We start from the raw sequence: 22607 nt of genomic DNA on the forward strand, positions 1-22607 counted from the left end.
CGTTTTTCAGACCCAGAATGAGTTCACCCCTTTTCCAGGAACTGCCCCTCCATTTTACTTTGAAGGTTCTCAGTTCAAGAAGTTCGATGAGGTCACCCTGCACCCCACCCACACTCCCCGCCTCCAGGGAGGGTGGGCGACCCGCCTGCTCACCCCCTTTGAGATGCATCTTTCTGAGGGGGGTGGGAAACCGGCAGGATGGAAGGCTGGTGCCTCTGAAAATCAGTTGACACAAAAAAGAAGGGCCTTCTGCGACTGAGCCGCTCCTGAGGAGCCCAGGCCCGAGGCCACGCCGGGCCCAGCGCAGGGGGCAGGCTGCACTCTGCCGGCCTCCCCGCCGAGGGCGGACTGCTCGCTGGCCGCTGCTCGCCGCGGACACCTGCGGGGCGCCTCCTTCCATTTTGCACAAAGGCCTGCGCTGGTCCTCTGGCGGCGGTGGGGGAGGGCACATGGAGGGCTCTGCTCAGAGGGGCCCCTTCCTCAAACTCACACAAAAGAACCTATAGGCTCGCGTTGACCTGAATACAGCGCGGTTTGAAGCCATTCTCACCCTATGCTCCCCAGTGAAATAAGCCAGTTTATTGTTGATCGATTGCTTAAGCCAGTGGGAGCTGGGCATTTATCTCGAGTGCCAGAGAGGGGGATGGGATCGGCAACGAGAGCCAGGCCCACCGTCAGAAAGAGAAAGAGGGACTGAGCCGCCACAGGGGGCCTTCCTCCCCCGAAAAGCCCAGAGATGCTGTCAAAAGGTATCTAGAGACACCGGAGTTTTCCAGACGCACCTTGCTTCATAGTTTTGGTTTTAAAACCACTAAATTGTTCCCATAAATATAAAACAAAGAAAGTCTAAATGAAAAAGCAAACCACTTACATGAAAATAACGGCAGACAAAGCGGGAACAGACGGACCTGCTCATAGTGGGTGGTTTAAGCCGGGCGTCAGCGAGCTCTGGCTGCTGCGCTTGGACCAGCCCCGCCCGCTCCTGCTTTTGTTCATGCCGTTTTTAAAATATATATATTTTTACTGATTTCAGAGAGGAAGGGAGAGGGAGAGAGACTGAAACATCAATGAGGAGAGAGAATCGTTGATTGGCTGCCTCCCACATGCCTCACACCGGGGATGGAGCCCGAAACCCAGGCATGTCCCCCACTGGGAATCAAACCCTGACCTCCTGGTCATAGGTCGATCCTCAAGCCCTGAGCCACGAAGGCCGGGCTGTGAGTGCAGTTTTGCTGGAACACAGCCCCCTCGTTCCCAGCCTGTCTCTGTGGCTGCCTCTGGCCACCGGGCTGAGCGGTTCAGCAGACACGGCACCGTAGGGCCTGCGAAGCCGAGAATATCTACTCTGCGATGTACATCCTCGCAGGACAAAAACACTGCACAGAAATTTGAAACTGCTTTTAGAATAATAGTATTAGTAGTAATGTTACTGTTATTTTTTGAAACACACACACACACACAGCCAATAAGCAATTGTATATTTGTATAAGAAAAATACAAATACAATCAAAGTAATCAAGTTAAAAAAAACAAAAACCCACCCTGTCACCTGAGTTTGATATGAAAACAATTCACACGGCCTCTCTTTCTTGTCTCTGGTCCCCAGCTCTGTCCGCAGACACCATCTAGAGTCAGGTAGCACTGGGCACCCCCACTGCCCAGACCAAGGTCTCTAATTCCTACAAAAGAGAGCCCGGCTCCTTGGAGAATGCCTGCTCCCAGTCTGGGAGAGCACAGGAACAACATGGGCTGGACCTTCTTGTCACCGAGAAAGCAAGTCGCAAGCCCCCGCTGGGCCAGCGAGGCGCCGGGAGACGGGGGAAGGGTCTGAAGGAGGCGGCAAACAGCTGGGAGAGGCCCCGCTGGACAAGGACAGGCAGTTTACACACCAAGAAGAACGTGCGCCGTAACTCACTAGAACGCACCACATATGTTAAAATTCGAGTTCATAATAATTCCTAAATTAAACAGAACACTCATTCGTCACTTTTGGAGGCTGCTAGGAACTTACCTCATTGTTCTGAAAACTGGTAAATAAACAGAAAGACTTAAGCATTTGTCCTGCATCCCCTATACCAAGTATAGTCCAGGGTAGCCAAATACTAAGGAAATGTTCTTCTTTACAGAAGAATTCCAGCAGAAAGAACAATGAAAATTGAGTATCACCATTTTGCAAACCCTCGTGATGTAATGGATTCAGGCAATGACCATCATGGGCTGGTAACACCGTGACGTGAGAGGCTGGGTGCACCAGGCCGACCACACCTGAAGGCCTGGTCTCCGTCACCGTCACCGAGAGACAGACAGGCGGACACCGCTGCCCCCGGTGGGAAGCACACAGTGCTGCCTCTGAAACAGCCTCGCCAAGGAATCTAATGTGAATCCCATCAAACTTCCAGAGCTGAGAGCTAACTACCAGTTTGCAGGAAGCGCGGGGGACGTATTAAAAGCTCATGAAAAGAGACTCAACCTAATTAGCCATCAGGGAAATGCAAATTAAAAACACAGTGAGATACTCTACCCACCCAGAGAATGGCAAAATAAAACAAACACGACACCGCCGGACCACAGCAGGCATTTCGAGGGTGGAGGAGGGTGACCTCCCACCCGGCTGCTGGGAGCACAGAGCGGGACCGCCGCCTCGGAGGCTGGGCAGCGATCCGTGTGAAAACCAACCCCCCTCCCCCCCCCCCCCCCCGCACTGCGGGAACGCCTCTCCGCCCAGCAGACGTGAGCGTGCACGAGAACACGCGTGTGGTTGTGTGCAGTAGCCCCAAATGGACAACGCAAACACCCATCGAGCAAAATGGATAAGTAAATTACAGCATATTCATAAACAATACTACCCACAAGGCAATAAAAGAAACGCTTTCACACACAACGGTTTGCTTGAGTCTCATTCTTAAATGTGATGCAAGGATGCCAGGTGCAAAAGAATGCCAACTAAGTTAGTCCATTTAAAGAAAATTCTAAAGTGGGCACAATGAAACAATAGCTGGGTGTCAAGACAATGGTTGTCTGGGGGCGGCGGCGGGGGGGGGGGGTTGAGACCAGCAGGGAGGTGACTGTGGGACCAGCTGCGGTCCCACAGAGGCCTGTGTTCTGATTACTCTTTGAAGTCCTTTTCTGGATGACAATTCACTTCCATTGGGAGGGAAGTGGCACTTTGGGGGCCGTGGGAAACAGGCTAAGAGTGGGACATGTGGCAAGGGTGCCGCAAGGCCAAACCGGACACCTGACTATGGGCCACACCGCTCGGTCCTCCTCGTCTCTTGCAGGAGGGGCCGCTTTGCCACTGGGCTCTTCAGCTGTTAAGAAAAAGTTCTTCTACTCCTGCTTTAACCAATCAGAGGAAAGCCATTCCAAGTGATTTAAAAACCCACTGGTAGGGATGTACATCCCTGGTGGGTTAAAAAGAACTGCAAAGAAATCTTAAATGGTTTTTAGGAGTAATGATATTGTTAGTAATAATATTGGTATTTGGAAATAGAGTCAATAAGCAATTATCTTAATTACTTGCAGCCTAAGAGAGAAAAGAACTACAGATATAAAATCAAAACAATCAAGTACAGGGCGTGGGCTCGAAGTGCACGTGATGGCTGGGAAGCAGCAGCAGCGCCTGGACCCTGGAGGGGGCATGTGCTCCTGCCCATCCTCGCCTCCTCCTCCTCCTCCTCCTCCTCCTCCTCCTCCTCCTCGTCCAGAGATGTGCCCCCATGGCCTGCCCCCTGTGCCCCACCACCCATGCCCTCATACTCCTCTCATCCTGCAAACCTCAGCTCCAAACTCACATGTCCAAGCAAGCCCCCCAAGCCCCATCACTACAGGTCCCCTCATGCCACCTGCAAAGCCACCATCCGTCATCAGTCACGTGTACGCATGTGCTGTGAGTGTGCCTGAGTACTGGTTACCAGAGGCCCAGGCCGCACATCCTAACCTAACCACGCCCGGTCTGCAGCAGAAGCTCAATACATATGTAGTGAGTGGCATTTTAAAGACACTGGAGCCGCTGACATTTAGTGAGCACTTACCATGTGCCGGCTTGTTGTAAGTGTGCTCTCATTTAGCCCTCTCAGCAATAACACTTGCCAACATGGGTGAAGTACATCCTCTCTGCCAGGTCCCATGCTAACCACTAGTCACATGATACCTCCTCTACACGTCACGTGAGTTCTACACCATCGCTGGTGACCAGCATCCAGATTCCACTGGTTGGGCCACTGTCCTGAGTTACCAAACACAAACCCAGGCGTTGCTGTGACGGCATTTTGTAGATGGGTTAGCATCCACTGGTGACTTTAAATAAAGATGAACCTCAGTAATGTAAGGGGCCCCCATCCAATCAGTAGAAGAGCAGACTGAAGTTTCTCCAAAGAAGAAATTCAACCTGTGCCAGCGGCCTCAGCTCCTGCCTGAGGTCTCCAGCCTGGCGGCCTGCCCTCAGATTTCAACTTCCCTGCCAGCTGATGCCTCACCATGCATCTCCTCATAGATCGCCTACTGGTTCTGTTCTTTGGTATGACCCTGACCGATCTAACAATTACATTCATAAATGGGGAAACTGAGGCAAGGACCGGTTCCTGTAGTCTGCCCAAGGTCACACAGCTAGCTGGAGCTGGGATTCAAACCCAGGCAAAGGGCCTGCAGAGCCAGCACCTTACCCACCAGCTCGGTCTCACGGACCTCCTTTTCCACCATCCTCTTTCTTGACTGAGAAGTGTGGTCACTGGGCTGGGTGGCAAGGCGTGAGGTGGAATGGGAGGAGTTCCACCGGAGCAGAAGCTGAGTTAGAATTCCTGCTGCAGTGAGATCTGGGTTGAGTTGGGTCAAGGGTGGCAATCAATGAGATTAATAAAGCATAACTCGAGTTTTTATTCCGCCTGTCGTGATGGATGAGGCCTCTGAAGCGACGTGCGGAGGCCTCACCCTGAGCATCGGGAGAGATTTGTGGACACATTTACAAGAAGGATCTCCTTCCGGCTCCCAAGAGTGTTGGAGTTGACTTGCTTCAAACCAAGATCAAAGAACGAGCTGGAGATATTACTTCACCGATTTGTATAAATCAGCCAGACAAACTGTGGCCTCGACAGCTACTGATGTTTCTCCGGCTGCAGGTAACTTGTTAAGAAACATGTCAGGCAGCCACAGAAACCCGAGTGCCTCCTTGGGAAAAAACTTCCAGAAGAATTGATCACCTGCGGCCCGACTTTACCTTAACTATTTCTGAAGCCATAATTGAGGAGGCCCCAAGGTCTACTTTTCACATATCCTTCAACCTTTCAGAATGGATTTGAGGGCTCATTTTTAACACTAATGCCTTCTCTGTTTGCAGAGTTTTCAGACGGTCACAGACATTGTCTTGTTTCAACTTCATAACAATTACAGGAGGTAAGTGAGGGCAGCAAAGATCTATGCCATCTCGCTGATGAGAAATTGAGGCTCAGAGAAGTCAAGGGTCTTCCCCAAGGTCAACAGGCAGACAGATGGCTGACAAAACTGAGACTAAGCGGGAAGGGGTGGGGGGGAGTCTCTCGCCAGCCCGCCCTCTCTCTCTCTGCAGATTCTCTTTTATTTTTTTGCTAGTGTTTACTGAGAGCTTTCTCTATGCCCAGCTTTGGGCTGGGTTCTTCCACTCTCTCTCTCTCTCTTCTCTCTTTAAATATTTCCTGATCTACACATTTTCTTTTGCCCTAGGATATACGTCCACGGGAGGGGGGTGAACCTGCTTCACAGGATTGCATCAGAGCTTCATACTCACATACCATACACACACACACACACACACACACACACACACAGCCAGGTCAAGGAGACTTGGGAATCACACATTACAAATCCCACTCATTTCTCATCTGTGTGCATCTGGAACTGACTCTGTGCTGCAAAGATAGTCTTCGGATCTATGAAAATTAATAGCCAGCATTTATTGAGCATTTAACATGAGCTGAGCCCCATGCCAAGCTCTTTTTATGTATTAGCTCTTCCAATCCTCTGGAATAGATCCCATTTGATCTCCGTGGTACAAAAGAGAAAATAGAAACTGAGACTCACTGAGATAGAGTCCCTTTGCCAGGGCCACATAAACCAGAGCTCTTGTCCCTAGCCCAGTGTTTCCCCAGATCACATCTTCACCTATCGCCTCCCCATTTTGCCATTTCACTTACCACCTTCATATTATTAATTTACTATTTAAAGGAAACATTCTTACTGATACCTTTTTAAAAATAAGTTTATTGATTTTTAGAGAGAGGAAGGGAATGGGATAGGGATAGAAGCATTGATGAGAAACATCAATCAGCTGCCTCCTGCACACCCCCTACTGGGATCAAGCCTACAACCCAGGCATGTGCTCTAAATAGAAATTGAACCAGTGACCTCTTGGTTCATGGGTCCATGTTCAACCCTGAACCACACCAGTCAGACACAAATCTTTGTTTTTAAAAGAAGTAGCTTCAGATGTAGAAGGCTGGAAAGAGCATTACTCCCATCCCTACTACAACAACAACAACAACAACAACAACAAGACAGAATTACTCCCATCCTAACTACAACAACAACAACAACAACAACAAGACAGAATTACTCCCATCCTAACTACAACAACAACAACAACAACAACAACAAGACAGAGCATTACTCCCATCCTAACTACAACAACAACAACAACAACAACAACAAGACAGAATTACTCCCATCCTAACTACAACAACAACAACAACAACAACAACAAGACAGAGCATTACTCCCATCCTAACTACTACAACAACAACAACAACAAGACAGAATTACTCCCATCCTAACTACTACAACAACAACAACAACAACAACAACAAGACAGAATTACTCTCATCCTAACTACTACAACAACAACAACAACAAGACAGAATTACTCCCATCCTAACTACTACAACAACAACAACAACAACAACAACAAGACAGAATTACTCCCATCCTAACTACTACAACAGAAAAACAAGCCAAAGAATTTGAAATTGTGCTACTTCTCTTTAATCCAGTAGAGCAGTGTTTCCCAAACTTTTGACATATGTGTACCCCTTCTGTAATTTCGTAACGCTGAGTACCCCTCACACTCATGAGGACGTAGAATTAGGCGCAGCTAAGCACGGTGCAGTGCATATCCCCACCAAACTCCGGTGCAACGCGTACCCCCACCAAACTCTTCCCGCACCCCTGGGGGTACGCGTACCACACTTTGGGAAACACTGCAGTAGAGAACTGAGGTTGCTAAAACCTAGGGAAAAACAGACCCAGAGACTTGCTTTTCTGGGGAAAGTGCCACTGAACACCAATAGGAAAAAAAAATAAGCTAAAATTCTTAAATTGTAAAGGTTGAGTGTGGGCTAGTGAGATAAAATATGACTTCTTGGAGCCACAGATATAAGAATTCATATATACATAGGTCTGTTTCCCTGGCAGAACTGGTGCTCACAAAATGACAGGTGAGAATCCTGAGAACGCTCCCTCCCAGTCAGTGTAGGCCTGGAGGAGGCACCAGCAGCCACCATGGGAACAACACAAAGCCCATCTGGGACCTTCTCCCCTCTTTCCCCTAACTCCCAGGGGAAGGGCAATAAGCCTGGCACGCTGAGGGCACTGTTGTGAAAACAGATGCAGCTGACTGAAGGAAACAGCAGCAGATTCCCCCTCTGTTCCCGGGGAGGGGTGGGATAAGCCGGAAGACATTCCGAGCCCAGACCTGTACCTGAAGGTTGGACAGGAGCACACAGTTCCTGGCTGAGGTTGAGGTCTATGGAGAACAACAAACAATGCTGCCCACCCCATACCACAAGCCAAACCGGCATGAAGTAACCAATAACAGCATCTACTGCTGGAAGAAGGGCAAGAGGGTGGAGAGAACCCCTCTCTTTGGCAAATAACAAGGGAAGGCTTAAAGCTGAAGATGGAGCCGACATTAGGAAAACCCTGTAGCAAACCAGCTCCCAACCTAAACACAAACAAGCACAAGAGGACTTTGAAGCTAGGTGCACTAAGGGTAGCTATAGCAACAACAAAGCCTAAACCTAGCTGAACTCCTAAGTAGATTGACTCAACTCAACTCCCCACACTGAAGGCTTAGAAGAAATAAAAGCATGTTCAATTTCCAGACATAAAAACTATTTCCCTCAGTCTTTATTGTCCTACATAGACAAGATGTCTGGCTTTCAATAAAAAAATTGTGAAGCAATAAAAGAAGTGGGAGCCCAGCCAGTGTTGCTCAGTGGTTGAGCATCGACCTATGATCTAGGAAGTCCCAGTATGACCAGGACACATGCCCTGGTTGTGCGCTTGAACCCCAGTTGGGGGGCATGCAGGAGAAAGCCAATCAATGATTCTCTTTCATCATCGATGTTTCTGTCTATCTCTCCTATTCCTTCCTCTCACTGAAATCAATAAAAATATATTTAAAAACAAAAACAAACAATGAAGTGTGTGTGGAGGGGGAGGAAATATAGTGTAAATAGAAAAAAGAATCAACAGAATCAGACTGAGCTTTGACACAAATATTGGAATTCCAGACAAGAATTTATTGTATTTTATGACTTCTTCTAGCACCAGACAAGAATTTAAAATATCTATGATGAATATGCTAAAGACACTAGTGGAAATGAGGACACCGTGAATGAACACATGGGTAATTTCAACAGAAGAACAGGAATAATAAGGAACAAAAATCAAGGAGAAACAATAGGTAAACACCTGAAACTGCTGCCTCACACAACCCCTTCAAAACTACAACTAAAAGACAAAACGAACATCATCCAGAACCACAGGAAGGCTGACTGAGTGGAAATTCTACAACTAGAAGGAAAGAGAAAAGCACACTGAGACTCAGAGAAAGTAAAGTGCAGAGGTATGAGGCGCGAGAGGAAAGGGCTAGCTAGTTAGGATTTGGTTGTCTTTTCTGATCGGGAAGCAGACACAAGCTCCCGACTGGTCTGAACTCCAGTTCCAGGTGAGACTCTGGGGACCCAGACTCATATGGGGAGAAACTGGACTGTCTGGCATCAGGCAGAACTCGAGGCCAGCTTTCTCTCAGAGGTGCTTGCAGGGATTACCACTGGACACGGAGACCCGGGGCCTCTTAGGGCACGGCTGAGGATCAGCCATTTGCTGTTTGCTCCGCCCTGTGGATTCCCTGAGACTCAGTCCCACCCAAGCTGTGTGTAGAGGCTTTTGCATATGAATGGGTTGGCTCTTTGTAATCTAAAATTACCTAAAAAACTGCAGCTGGGTCAGAGAGACCCAGAACATCCAAAAGAAGGCCCACAGAAGCTTGCATTGCTTCACAGCTGGGCCTCATCTGGGCACCTCCAAATCCCAAACAAAGAAGAGGATTCTGCAGATCTCTCCATAGCTCCTGCTTGGTGGCCTCAGGCAGAGACTAAATTAGCACCTCCTTAGAGATCCAAGAGCCAGTGTATCCAATGGTCAGAGTGGGACCATCCAGATTACAACTCTTCACATTCATAAGGGACATACTCAGAGGGCAGACTCAATGAGCACCAAAGCCCCACTGAAGCAAGTCTTGCCCCTCGGGGGTGTCTCCAGCATAAAAGTTCTCCAAACATAGGCTCAGCGGATTCTCACAGCCATTTGGCCTGGAGGTCAATTCCTCCCAGTGATACCAACAACAATCAAGGCTTAACTACAAGAAGACTGCGCAAACAGCCCACAAAGGGGTGCACCAATAGTGTCCACCTCAGGTAACTGGGGAGGCTGAGCCACTGGGCCCTATAGGACACCTCACACACAAAGCCACTCTATCAACACAGGTAAGCAGCCAAAATGCGGAGATAAAGAAACAGGTCACAAATGAAAGAAATGGAGGAAAGCAAACAACTGGATATAGAGTTCAAAACCACGGTTATAAGGTTTTACAAGAATTTTCTAGAAACCACCGATAAATTTAGCTAGACCCTGGAGGATGTGAAAAAGGACCAACTAGAAATTAAACATACACTGACTGAAATAATGAATAATGCACAGAGATCCAACAGCAGACTGGAGGATCACAATAATCAAGTTAAATATTTGAATACAAAAAAGCAAAAAACACACAACCAGAAAAGCAAAAATAAAAAAGAACCCAAAAATATGAGATAGTGTAAGGAGCCTCTGGGACAACTTCAAGTTTACCAACAACCGAATTATGGGAGTTCCAAAAGAAGAGAGAGAGCAAGATATTGAAACCCTATTTGAAGAAATAATGACAGAAAATTTCCCCCACCTGCTGAAAGAAATAGATTTACAAGACCAGGAAGCACACAGAACCCCAAACAAAAGGAATCCAAAGAAGACCACACCAAGACACATCATAGTTAAAATGCCAAGGGCAAAAGACAAAAAGAGAATCTTAAAAGCAGCAAGAGAAAAACAGTTAGTTACTTATAAGGAAGCACCCATACGATTCTTAGCTGATTTCTCAACAGAAACTATGCAGGCCAGATGGGAGTGGCAAAAATTATTCAAAGTGATGAATAGCAAGAATCTACAACCAAGATTACTCGACCCAGCAAAGCTATCATTCAGAATTGAAGGGCAGATAAAAAGCTTCACAGTAAGAAAAAGGAGTTCATCACTGCCAAACCAGTATTATATGAAATGCTGAAAGTTATTCTTTAAAAAGAAGAATAAGAACAAAAAGGTAAAGATAAAAATTATGAACAACAAATACTTATCTATCAACAAGTGAATCTAAATATCAAGTGAATAAAATATCTGATGAACAAAATAAACTGGTGAATATAATAGAATCAGGGGCATAGAAAGGGAGTGGACTGACAATTCTCAGGGGGCAGGGGAAGAGGTGTGGGAGGTGCTGGAAGAGACTGTAAAAAAAAAAAATCATACATCTATAGATGAGGACAGTGGCGGGGGGAGGGTAAGGGTAGAGAGTGGGGTGGGAACTAGGCGGAAGGTAGCTATGGGTGGAAAAAAATAGGAACTATAATAATCTGAACAATAAATATTTATTTATTTATTTATTTATTTTAATATATTTTATTGATTTTTTACAGAGAGGAAGGGAGAGAGAGAGCTAGAAACGTCGATGAGAGAGAAACATCGACCAGCTGCCTCTTGCACACCCCCTACCGGAGATGTGCCCGCAACCAACATACATGCCCTTGACCGGAATCGAACCTGGGACCTTTCAGTCCACAGACCGAAGCTCTACCGCTGAGCCAAACCGGTTTCGGCAATAAAGATTTATTTAAAAAAAACAAAAACAAAAACAAAGAACCAGCTTTTAATTTCACTGATTTTTTTTTTGTATTGTTGTATGTGTGTGTGTGTGTGTGTGTGTGTGTGTGTGCTGTTGTTTTTAGTCTCCGTGTTATTTATTTCTGCTCTAATATTTTTTATTTCCTTCCCTCTTCTTACTTTGGGCTTTTCTTGTTCTTTAACTTGTAGGGTTCAATAGTGTATCACTGATTTTTCTTGTTTTTTGTGGTACGCAAGCAGTGCTATGAACTTTCCTCTCAGGACTGCTTTTGCTATTCCCTAGAGATGTGGGGCTGTTGTGTTCATTTTCCTTTGTTTTTAGGAAGTTTTTTTATTTCTTTCTTGATCTCATTGGTAGTCTGTTCATTGTTTAATAACGTTCTATTTACCATCCATGTGTTTGAATGTTTGGAGATATTTTTACAATAGTTGATTTCTAATTTCATTCCACTGTGATCTGAGAAGATATTTGATATGATTTTGATCTTCTTGAACTTGTAGAGACTTGTTTTGTGTCCTAACATGTGGTCTATCTTTGTGAATGATCCATGTGCACTTGAGAAAAATGTATATTCTGCAGTTTTTGGGTGAAATATTCTACAAATATCAATTAAATCATTCTGATCCAGTCTTCCCTTTAGAGCAGGGGTCTTCAAACTACGGCCCGCGGGCCACATGCGGCCCGCAGAGGAGTCTGATCCGGCCCGCCAGGTTTTTTGGGCAGTGAGCGCAGCCGAGGTGTTACAGTAGGAATTAGTAGTTCATATAGTCCGACCCCCCAGCTCTCTGAGGGACCGTGATCTGGCCCCCACTTTAAAAAGTTTGAGGACCCCTGCTTTAGAGTCACTGTTACCATGTTACGTTTTTGTCCGGAAGATCTATGCAATTAAGTCAGCGGGTTGTTAAAGTCCCCTTCTATGATTGTATTGTTGTGTACCTCTCTGTTAAAGTCCTCTACTATGATTGTATTGTTGTGTAGCTATCTCTTAAAGAGAGATACACAACAATAGGTGCTTCTATATTGGGTCATATATGTTTACCAGGGTTATACTCTCTTCTTTGATCAGGCCCTTTAGTATTATATAGTGACCTTTATTGTCCCTTGTGATGACCTTCATTTTAAAGTCTACTTTGTCAGATATCAGTATTGTTACTCCAGCTATTTTTCTTTTCCATTTGCATGGGAAAAAATTTCCAGCCCTTTACTCTTATCCTGTGTGTGTCTTTTGTTCTGAGCTGGGTCTCTAGAAGACAACATATAGTTAGGTTATGTTTTTTAATCCATTCATCTACTCTTTGCTTTTTTTGGAGCATTTAATCCATTTACATTTAGGGTTAGTATTGATAGGTACTTAATTATTGCCATTTTAATTCTGAATGCCTAGTTTTCTCTCCTTGTTTCTTCTTCTCATTATAGCAGTCACTTTAGCATTACTTGTAATGCTGGCTGGTTTGGTGATAATATATTCCTTTAGGATTATTATTATTATTATTATTATTGGTCTTGGAAGCTCTATATTTGACCATCTATTTTGAATGATAGCCTTGCTGGATATAGTAACCTTGGTTTCAGATCCTTGCATTGCATTATCTTGAGTACTTCATACCATTCTCTTCTGGCCTGTAGAGTGTCTGATGAGAAATCAGGTGTCAGTCTTATGGGAGGTCCTTTATAGGAATAGTTTGTTTTTATCCTGCTGCCTTTAAGAGTCTCTCTTTTAAGTTTTGGTGTTTTAATTATGATGTGTTTGGGGGTGGGCCTGTTTTGATTCTTCTGCTTGGGGTTCTCTGTGCCTCCTGGACTTGTGTGACTTTTTCTTTTACCATGTTAAGGAAGTTTTCAGCCATCATTTCTTCAAAAATATTCTCATTCATTCTCTCTCTCTCTCTCTCTCTCTCTCTCTCTCTCTCTCTCTCTACCTCTTCTGGCACACTCACTATTCAAATATTGTTACACTTTACATTGTCCCACAGCTCCCTTTTGTTTGGTTTTTCTTTTTGGTTCTCTGGTTGAGTCATTTTTTTCCACCCTGTCTTCTAATTCACTAATTCAATCCTCAGCTCTCCTAATATGCTATGTATTCCTTCCTATGTGTTCTTTACTTATATTATGTAATTCTTTATTTCTATTCATTTTTATGGTTACTCTATCTTTTTTCATGCTGTTGAGCATCTTTACCATCATTACTCTGATCTCTGTTTCAGATAAATTCTTATCTCTGCTTCATTTATCTCTTGTTCTGGAGAATTCTCCTGTTCTTTCATTTGGGGGTTGTTTCTTTGTCTTCTCATTTTGGTTGTCTGTTTAGGTTACTGACTATGTATTAGGTAGATGTTCTATGTTTCTCAATCTCTACTGTAGGACAGAGTCAAAAGCTGTTTCTGACTAATTAGATCAGTCAAAGACTCAAAGCCACCAGAGACTGCCTCTGCCTACAGACTGATAAGATTCCCACTTTAATTGCCCCAGGCAATCATCCTCAGGTGTGTAGAGAGTTTTTATGTGTTTTTTTTTCAACCGGGAGGGGCAGTTCCTTCTGCCTGGAGTCTAATTGTTATTTTTAATTTCTTACATGACCTCAGGGCAAAGTGTTTTCCAATAGGGTGGGTCAACTGTCTCCCGCTCCAGGCAAGGCAGATGTATGTTTCAGAAAGAGGTACTTCACTGTATTAGGAAATACTCAGCCCAAGAAACTGGTGGTGTCTGCCTTCAGAGTTCTATCCTGTTTCCCCGAAAATAAGACAGTGTCTTATATTAATTTTTGCTCCCAAAGATGTGCTAGGTCTTATTTTCAGGGGATGTGTTATTTTTCCATGAAGAAGAATACGGTACACATTTATTGTTAAATGAAAATAAAGGAAATTTATTATCTGTATATGGTACGGTAGTACAGTAGTTGTCAACACAAACCAGACAAACTGAATCCTACAGTATCAAGAATTTACTCATTTATTCAATGACAATCATGTCATCATCTTCTGGAACATCATCATAACAATCCAATTCCTGAATTTCCTTGTGAATTTTTTGTGACTCCATTTCTTTCAGAATCAGTGAACCAAATCTCTCATGTTTAGCAATCGCACTGTCTTTAAATGAGTATTTCTTGTCAAGGTAGCCTGCTCGCAGTGCATTTGCAATGCAACTGTCAGTGATTTTCTCCCATGAATTCTTCAGCCAAGTCACAACTTCTTGCAGTTTAGGTTTCACAAAGTTTCCACGCTGATTTCTTTCCATTCTATTCTCAATGTAGTCATTAATTTCCATGAGCAAATTGTCTTTGAATGGCTTGCTTATTGCAATATCAAGAGTCTGGAGATAGGCCATCATTCCTGCGGGAATCATTATCTGATCTATTTTTCTTTCATGAAGAAATGTCTTCATGTCTTTAGCGCGGCGTGTGCTGGCTGCATCCCAGACTAGCAGAGCTCTTTGGCTCCCTCGCATAACAAGCGGCAGCATTAAATCGACCCACTTCCTTGTAACTGCTTGTGTGGCCCAGACTTTTTCAGTTTCAAGAATAAAAACTCCCAAAACATATTCAATCTTTTCCTTCTTGCTCTTAGAAATGATTAAAGGTGGGATTTTAGTGCCATCCAGACGAATTGCCAAAATACAGGAAACACGTGCACTTTTGTAAGCAGTGGAGGGAATGTACACTAAGGAGGCACCCCGCTGTTCAATTGTTGTTTGAGATGATTGGCCCATAAACACTGCAGTTTCATCCATAGCAATCATGTTGGAAAGATTGTATTTAGAGAAGTCAGCATCATCAATAAAGGACTTGCATGCAAGTGCTTGCTTAATAACTTGAGTATCTTCCAACCTAAACAATGTTGTAGATCTTCTTAAAGACAGTTCACTTCGCTGAAGAAAATTATCCAGCCAGTGTTGTGATGCTTTGAAGTCTTTGGGGGCTATGTCAAACTGTGGTGCCATTGCAAGGGCAAATTCTTGAATCTAAGCCCTATTCACAACCAAAGCCTTTGCTCTCCTGTCAACAACCCATTCACAGATCAGGTCTTCCATCTCAGAAAATAATGGTTGCCGATCTGATCCACACTTGCGCTTTTTCATCTTCTCTTTGCAGAAAGCAGTAAGATTTTGGCCCCAAGAGTCTTCCACGATTCCTTTCTTGTACTCCATGGAGTAGCTTTTTCTTTTTGCGCTCATCTCTAGGGGTAAAAAAAAGGAATTGGGGTATCAAGGTGGGGGGAGGGGGATCACTTAAAATGACACAGGGGGGATCAGAGGGGGGAAGCAAAATGGCACAGGAGAATCAGAGGGGGGATTACCATTTTAGTAACCCCTTTTTATCCTCCTGTGTCATTTTGATTGCCCCTTCTGATCCTCCTGTGTCATTTTAAGTGATCCCCCTCCCCCCACCCCTGTGCCACTGAACACCTTCACCAGACATCCCCCCTACCCCTTTATCAGACATTTACCCCCTGGGGCCTGCCTGGGGACTGTCACTGGGCTTGCTGGGGCCTGGACCTGGGCTGGAGCAGGGTCTGCCACTGACTGAGAACCTTCAGTCATCATGAGGGCAGCAGCGAACATCAGGTAGTGTCACCAGAGACAGACCAGCACTCACCACCTTCGCCGCGTCCCTTCTGCTCTAATCCTCCTGTTCCTCTACAGGCATCTGCGAAAGTGTCCTCCTCTCTCCTGCCCCACGCTCACCGCTCACTCTGACCTCCGCTCCGCCTCCACACAGCAGTGAAGTCAGGACTCAGCGTAATGTCACTGGTTGCTAGATGCCAGTCGGGGCAGCCCTAGCGACCAGTTTATGGTAAATTAATTTTCATTCTGAGACAGAGCCTAGGGGGGCCTTATTTTCAGGGGAATGCCTTATACTTCACTCGGAAGGAAACCTGTAAGTAGGTCTTATTTTCGAAGCATGTTTTATTTTCGGGGAAACACCGTAGCTCCTGAGTCCCCAATCCTGGCTTCTGCTCACACAGCTCCAGTCCATTTCACCCTCGCTCTGCCAGAGCACAAGGTCAGTGGCTCCACTGGGAATTTTGTGTGTTGGCCCTTTAAGAGAGTACCTGTCACTCCCTGGCAGACAGCAACCCCATTGCTTTTCACAGCCAGATGTTATATGGGTACCTTTCTCAGTTCTGGTGCTCTCTGGTGAGGGCCCAGCTTGGGAATTAGATCTAAGAGTTCTCAGTGGCAACCCCCCACAGGTGAGATATCTCTCCGAACTTTAGTTGCTGTCTGTGGGCACCCGGCCAGCCCTTTTGTACCTCTGCCACTCCTACTAGTCCCTATGTGGTCTCCATTTTTGGTCCTCAGGTATAAAGGTTCTCTTCTGCGAGCCTTCTGCCAATTATTCAGGAAGTTTTCCTGTATTTTAGTAATTCCAGTTTGTTCCTGGAAGCATTTTCTAGCAGCATCCACTTACTCTGCCTCCATTTTTAATCTGCTGTTTCTGTCTTTTGATGTTAATGTTTTAAAATAAATAATTAAAATAATTAATATTATATGAAAAGCATTTTTCAAAACTAATGACAAACATCAAACCACAGATCCAAGAAGCTCAGAGAACACCAAATAGGATAGATTAAACAAAAACCAAACATATTACATCTAAACTGCTATAAACTAAAGGCAAGGAGAAAATCAAAGGTAGTTTGCACAGGGGGAGATGCATTACAGACAGAGGAACAAAAATAAGAGTTGTATGAGACTTCTCATCAGACAGTAGGCAAGCCAGAAGACAACAGAAATGACGCCATGGCGCCAAAACCTGACAAAGACATTACAACCGAAGAAAACTAGCCCTAGCTGGTGGTTCAGCTGATCGGAGTGTCGTTCAATATCCTAAAGGTTGTGGGTTCAATTACGAGTCAGGATACACACCTAGGTTGCAGGTTCAATCACAGTAGGGATGAGTATGGGAGGTAACAGATTAATGTTTCTCTCTATCTCTTCCCCTCTCTCTCAAATCAATAAAAACATATCCTCAGCTGAGGATTAAATAATAAGCATAACAATTAATAATAAAATAACAACAATATATTTTTAAAAGAAAACTATAGACAAATAACCTTTATGAATATAAAATCCTTAACAATACAAGAAAAATAAAATCCAACAATGTATAGAAAGAATAACTCATCACAACCAAGTGAAATTTATCCCGTAACGAAAGGGTGGTTCAACATTCAAAAAATTGATGTTATTCAGCAGACTAACGAAAAATCAAATGATCATCACAAAGAGACGCAGGAAACTCATTTTATGAACATACATCTATGATTTAAGAAACACTATCAGTTAACAAAGACTAAACGGACACCTACTCTTAGAAAGGGAATCTATAAAAAACCTACAACTGCCCTCCCTCCTAACGGTGACAGACCTGAAGATCAAGAACAAGGCCAGGATATGGGCTGGTCACATCTGGTCCATGTTGTGCTGGTGCAATAAGTCAAGGAGGGAATAAACATCCACATTGGAAAGGAAGAAACAAAGCTACCTCTATTCATAGATTGCATGATTGTCTACAAAAAATTCCGAAGAATCTGTAAAAAAAAGCTACTAGAACTAAAAAGTGAGTTTAACGAGGTCACAGGATACAAAGCACATAAACAAAATTTAATTGTATTTTTATGTACCAGCAATGAACAATTCGAAATTAAAATATTTTAAGGTACCATTTACAATAGCTCCAAACCTTTGACTATTTAGGTATAAACCTCATAAAATACAGGCAAGCTCTCTATGCGGGAATTCAAAGAGCAGCGCTGAAGGAATCAAAGGCCTAGATAAATGGAGCGATGTGCCATGTTGACAGACCAGACCAGATTAAGATGTCAATTTCTCTAAACCTGATCTGTGCAGCCTACACAATTCCAATAAAAATGTGAGCAGGATTTTGAGTGGAAACTAGCAAGTTGATTCTGAAACTTAAATAAAAAGGTGAAAGACAAAGAAACCGAAACAATTTTGGAGGGGAAAGAAAAAAAAAAAAAAAGTTAGAATCAAAGAACACATTTTGAAGAGTTGAATCCTAGTCTACACGACTCCCAGACTGGCGGACGTCCATGCAGTCCCAACAGCGCGGTGCCGAAGAAAGGGCAGGCAGGCCGGCCCACGGAGCGACACATAGCGCCCAGAAACAAACCTACGCGGCAGGGTCAGCTCAGTCCGAACAAAGCCGCCGTGAGAATGAAATGGAGGACAGAGGCCTTCCCTTCCCCGGCCGCCCTGTCGCCGCCGCAGCACGGACGCTGCGGCCCTGCCTCGGTCGCCTCTTCGTTGTGCTGCCCACGCAGCTGAGAAGGCGCCGCCGGGCAGAGTGCTAACCTCCACTCCTTGGCGGGAAATCGGCACTTCCTCTGCGGACTCTGGAGCCAGAAACCTTCAGAGACTCGAAGGACCACAACAGACTTTCGAATGGCTGTGATGCTCAGAGAAAAGGCCAAATCTCCACTCCATTCCCACCTGGGCTCCTCCCCACCCCTCCCAACCAGTGTCTGCTGAATGAAGGATCAAAGCGGAGCGCTCCGTTCCTGCCAGTTCTCTGAACCAGATATGCTGGAATTAGAAGAGAGAGGAGGTACCTGCACCCCAGGGGACCGGAGGTTGGTAGGGCATCAATTCTCATGATCACGAGCCGCACTCTGCTCTTCTCACTCCCTCCCATGCACACGGTGGTTTATAATGAACAGCCTGTCCAGAGGGAGACAGGGCCTTGCCGAGGACACACCAGCGGTCAGTGGTTTGGCTGGGCTGGCGCCAGGACTCCAGATTCCTAACATCCTGCCTCCTCCTCCTCCTCGTCGTCGTCATCGTCATGGTCACTGTCACCAAAAGCCAATGTAACCCAACGCTCACTTTGCGCCAAGCTCCCGGCCTGTGGTTTGCGCGCATCTCCCCGTTCACTCACAACATCCTGGAGACATGAGTGTGGTGCGATCGGCACGCTCCTGGGGCCAGCCCGGCGTGCTGGCGCTCGGCCTGCCAGCAGAGGCCACGGCACCTGCAGCCCTCACCGGGCCCACTCCACGGAGAGTCCAGGGGGCGTTGTCCACCTGTCCTCCCCGCCCACCCTCCCCCGTGGCATTTTTGTCGAGAACGGAGCATCGGCCCCCACCACACTGTCCTTCCGATGAACCGCACAGCCCTGGGCATGGCAGGAGTCTGTGGGTTTAGGTTAAGGTGACCAGACGTCCCGCTTTTGGCGGGACAGTCCCGATTTTTAAAAGAATCTTTAAAAAAAAAATCGGGACTTTTTAAAAAAGCTGCGCGACACGGGACAAATTGTTAAAAATCGGGACTATCCCGCCCAAAGCGGCACGTCCGGTCACCTCAGTTTAGGTGGGTGCAGGGGAGGGCCACCCCACACCACTGTGGGAGCAGCGGGCGCTCCGGGTCTGCCGGGGACCAGTCAGGAGACACAAACACCCCGGCTTGCCCTCCTCGACCAGGCAGAGGTCTGGGCCACGTCACCCCAGAGTCCCTTTCTGCTCCCCTCTCCCTGCACCAGCAGGCGCCAGCGTCCGAGCCGTGCCGAGCGTGGCTCGAGAATGTCGCGGGAAGAGCGGGTCACTCACCCACCGGTGCCCCGAGGCTCCTTTCTGTCCCCGGGCCGCTGTCCTCCCCCAGATGCTCGGCCTGTGCAGGCCCATCTGGCTGTCGTTCCTTTCACTCGTTCGCTGACTGTGATGGCATGCTTCTCGTTGCCTGGAGCTTTGGGGGAAGCAGCAGAAAAAAAACAATCAGCTTCCAATTCATGTTCCCTCCCCTCCCCCACGTGGCAGCGAGGCCTGAATGGACGTCTGTGGCTGGCGAATGTGAGGGGCTCGCAGCAAAGCCCGCTCCTCCCCACGGGCGTCCGCCACAAAGCACAGGCGCGGCCTCGCAACCCGCGTGCAGGCCCCAGCGCTTCCCTCTCTCCCCGTCTCAGGGGGCTCGCCCTCAGCACCCCCAGGTCAGGCTCACCTTGGCCTGGAAGAACTGGGACACTCTGCAGGACAGTCCATAAATTCCTTTTTTTTTTTTTTTTTTTCCTCTTTTGCTCACATGAGCCAAGTATAACAGCTAGCTGTCCAGACCTGTTTAAAAAGGATAAACCCCAGCTAAGCACATAAATAACACCCTACCGCTTTTATCATATAAACACAACCTGGGAGCCAAATGAATTAAAGAGCCCAAACACAGGTTCTCATTGTTATCTCATTAAGGCCATTAAATATGTAGGAAAGAAAAAGGCTTCCCATCCTGGGTCTGGTTTAAACTATCAGGGAACAGATTAGAGTTAATTAATGCCATGAACTCTGCAACCCCAGGCGGGAGGCTCCCAACAGAATCCACACCTGTCACAGACACCATTTCAGAAAATCCAGTGGACACAGACGGGCCCCTCCCCTTTGCCTCTACCCAACCCTGGAACATGGGGCCCCTCTCTGTGCCCCTGATCTGTGTCCCCCGCATCTGGATGAAGAGATAACCCCCCGCCCGGAGACCGAGAGTGGGTGGACTCCGTGCAGAAACCGTGTAAAGGTCTCTGGTGGACGCTGCGGAAATTGCCAGGGTTCCAGGCGCACGGCGAGACTGCTAAGTTGCTCCTGGCAAGTCTGAAGGAGCTTATCAATTATTCATGCGACTGGATAAACAGGGATTTTATCTGGGAGCGTGAATCGAGAGATAAAAATTCCATTTCAAGAGGGAGGTGGAGACTGAACCCTGAATGTTAACTGTAAATGGGGGAAAGGAGGAGGAGAGGAAAAATGAGCCAGGTCTTCCGCGTGGGCTGTGCCCTGAGCACCAATAAGCTCCCCCCTCCCTTCCGCCGCCTCCCGGCCTCTGTTCACCTTGAATGGAGCTCACCTGCCCCTTGGACTGTGCACCAACCTCACCTGTGGACAGAAGGAGCCGGCACATCACCCCAGGGGCAGTTGAAGGGGGGGGTGGGGAGGGGAAGACACATGAACTTTTGTATGGATTTTTAAACCTCCAAACAACAATACCTTTAAGGTATTTTCACTTAAAATCGATTTGCTGCTTCCAGGCTGAAATCGGAAGCAGGGGGAAGTTTACCAACAGCTGCCTAACAGCTGGCAAAAGGCTCAAACCGAATGAAACAGGAGGCAAATTCAATGTGCAGCACATTTGGGCCAAAAGAAGAATATGACTTCGCTCTCTGTCCTGCCTCCTTCCCCCATGTCCTGCACCGACAGTCTTAAAGGCTGGGCAGTTCACCCAAACGACAGCATTGGGGAATTCGTAGTTTTTTCAGACGCTGACATTATTACATCTGACCGTGGATTGGAAACAAATAAGTGGAGAAAAGCGGCCCCCCCCCCCCCCCCCCGCCCCTGCAGGCTTGTCCCGCAGGTGGGACTACGTGTGACTTTCATTTTCACTCTTCCTCCTTTTTGCCTTCCAGACAGCGTATCACGAGCACAGTGAATTGTATCATGGGAGAGGAATCAAACTTGCTGCTTTTGAAAATACACTGGTTTTCATAACAGGGTAACAATAACCCTTGTGGTTTAAAAAAAAGCAATAGACTGAAGCCACACAGGTCCCCCAGCTTTTCTTATTTCATTTTTCTCCTCCAACAAAAGCCTCTCAAAATGGAGGACTCATCACAATAATAGGTTTACCTTTTCTTGCCACCCAGGTGGGGGATGGGCAGGGAGGCTGATGGCTTCGGAAAGGTGGCTGCTGCTGAGATGGGAGAAGGTGGGGCCTGTGTATGAGGGAAGGACAAGGAGGAGTCAGGAATTCCCAACCCGTGACACCCAACCACCACCTTAGCAATCTCTCCTCTTGCTGTGCCTCAGTTTCCCCATATTCAGGAAGGGGGACTTGGGGATGCCCCTTCCCTTTCGCTTATCTTACTCTTTGGACCTCAGATGCAGAAAGCTGCAATGCTATTACTGAGGTCGCGTGTGCTAGTAACTTCCATCGGGATAGGACCTGCCTTTGTTGTATTTTATCTGTTATCCCTTCCCCAGAGCCCCCAGGCCCGCATCCCTTCTTTCCCTCCTAAAGGCATCCACTCACATACGTGTGATGTGTGGCCTCAGCTACACACACTGAAAATCACAGTGTCTGTCGTGTGCCAACCCCCAAGGGAGCATTTGAAAGCGACAGATCCTGAGGCCTCCCAGCTCCAACGCCTGAGGCTGAGCCCAGCTTTCTGTCTGTCACCTTGAATGTAGCTCACCTGCTCCTTGGAGGATGCACCAAACCTCACCTGTGCACAGCAGGAACCAGCACAGAACCCCCGGTGGCAGTTGATGGGGGTGCACATTGGGATGCTACACATCCTGGGGTGCTCGGGGTCTGGGGCACCCAAGAGCCACACATCTATGTTCAGGGGACTCATCAGGAATGGGAA

The 22607-nt window shown here is 46.6% G+C and overlaps 1 protein-coding gene across 3 annotated transcripts in view; it reads right to left on the reverse strand.

The window, feature by feature from the left end:
• STX16 (syntaxin 16) overlaps positions 1 to 21959 on the reverse strand; it is a 142268-nt gene extending 120309 nt beyond the window's left edge. For all 3 annotated transcript variants that reach the window (XM_084887269.1, XM_084887267.1, XM_084887268.1), the window contains exons 1-3: positions 21868 to 21959; positions 20201 to 20313; positions 19813 to 19948 (exon numbers count right to left, since the gene is read on the reverse strand). The gene's annotated coding sequence lies outside the window, so the exon portion shown is untranslated. The remainder of the gene's footprint in view (positions 1 to 19812; positions 19949 to 20200; positions 20314 to 21867) is intronic.
• Positions 21960 to 22607: the final 648 nt, after the last annotated feature.

Source organism: Pipistrellus hanaki (genome assembly GCF_964339955.1).
Source record: "Pipistrellus hanaki genome assembly, chromosome: 6".
In the NCBI taxonomy this organism is placed as follows: Eukaryota; Metazoa; Chordata; class Mammalia; order Chiroptera; family Vespertilionidae; genus Pipistrellus; species Pipistrellus hanaki.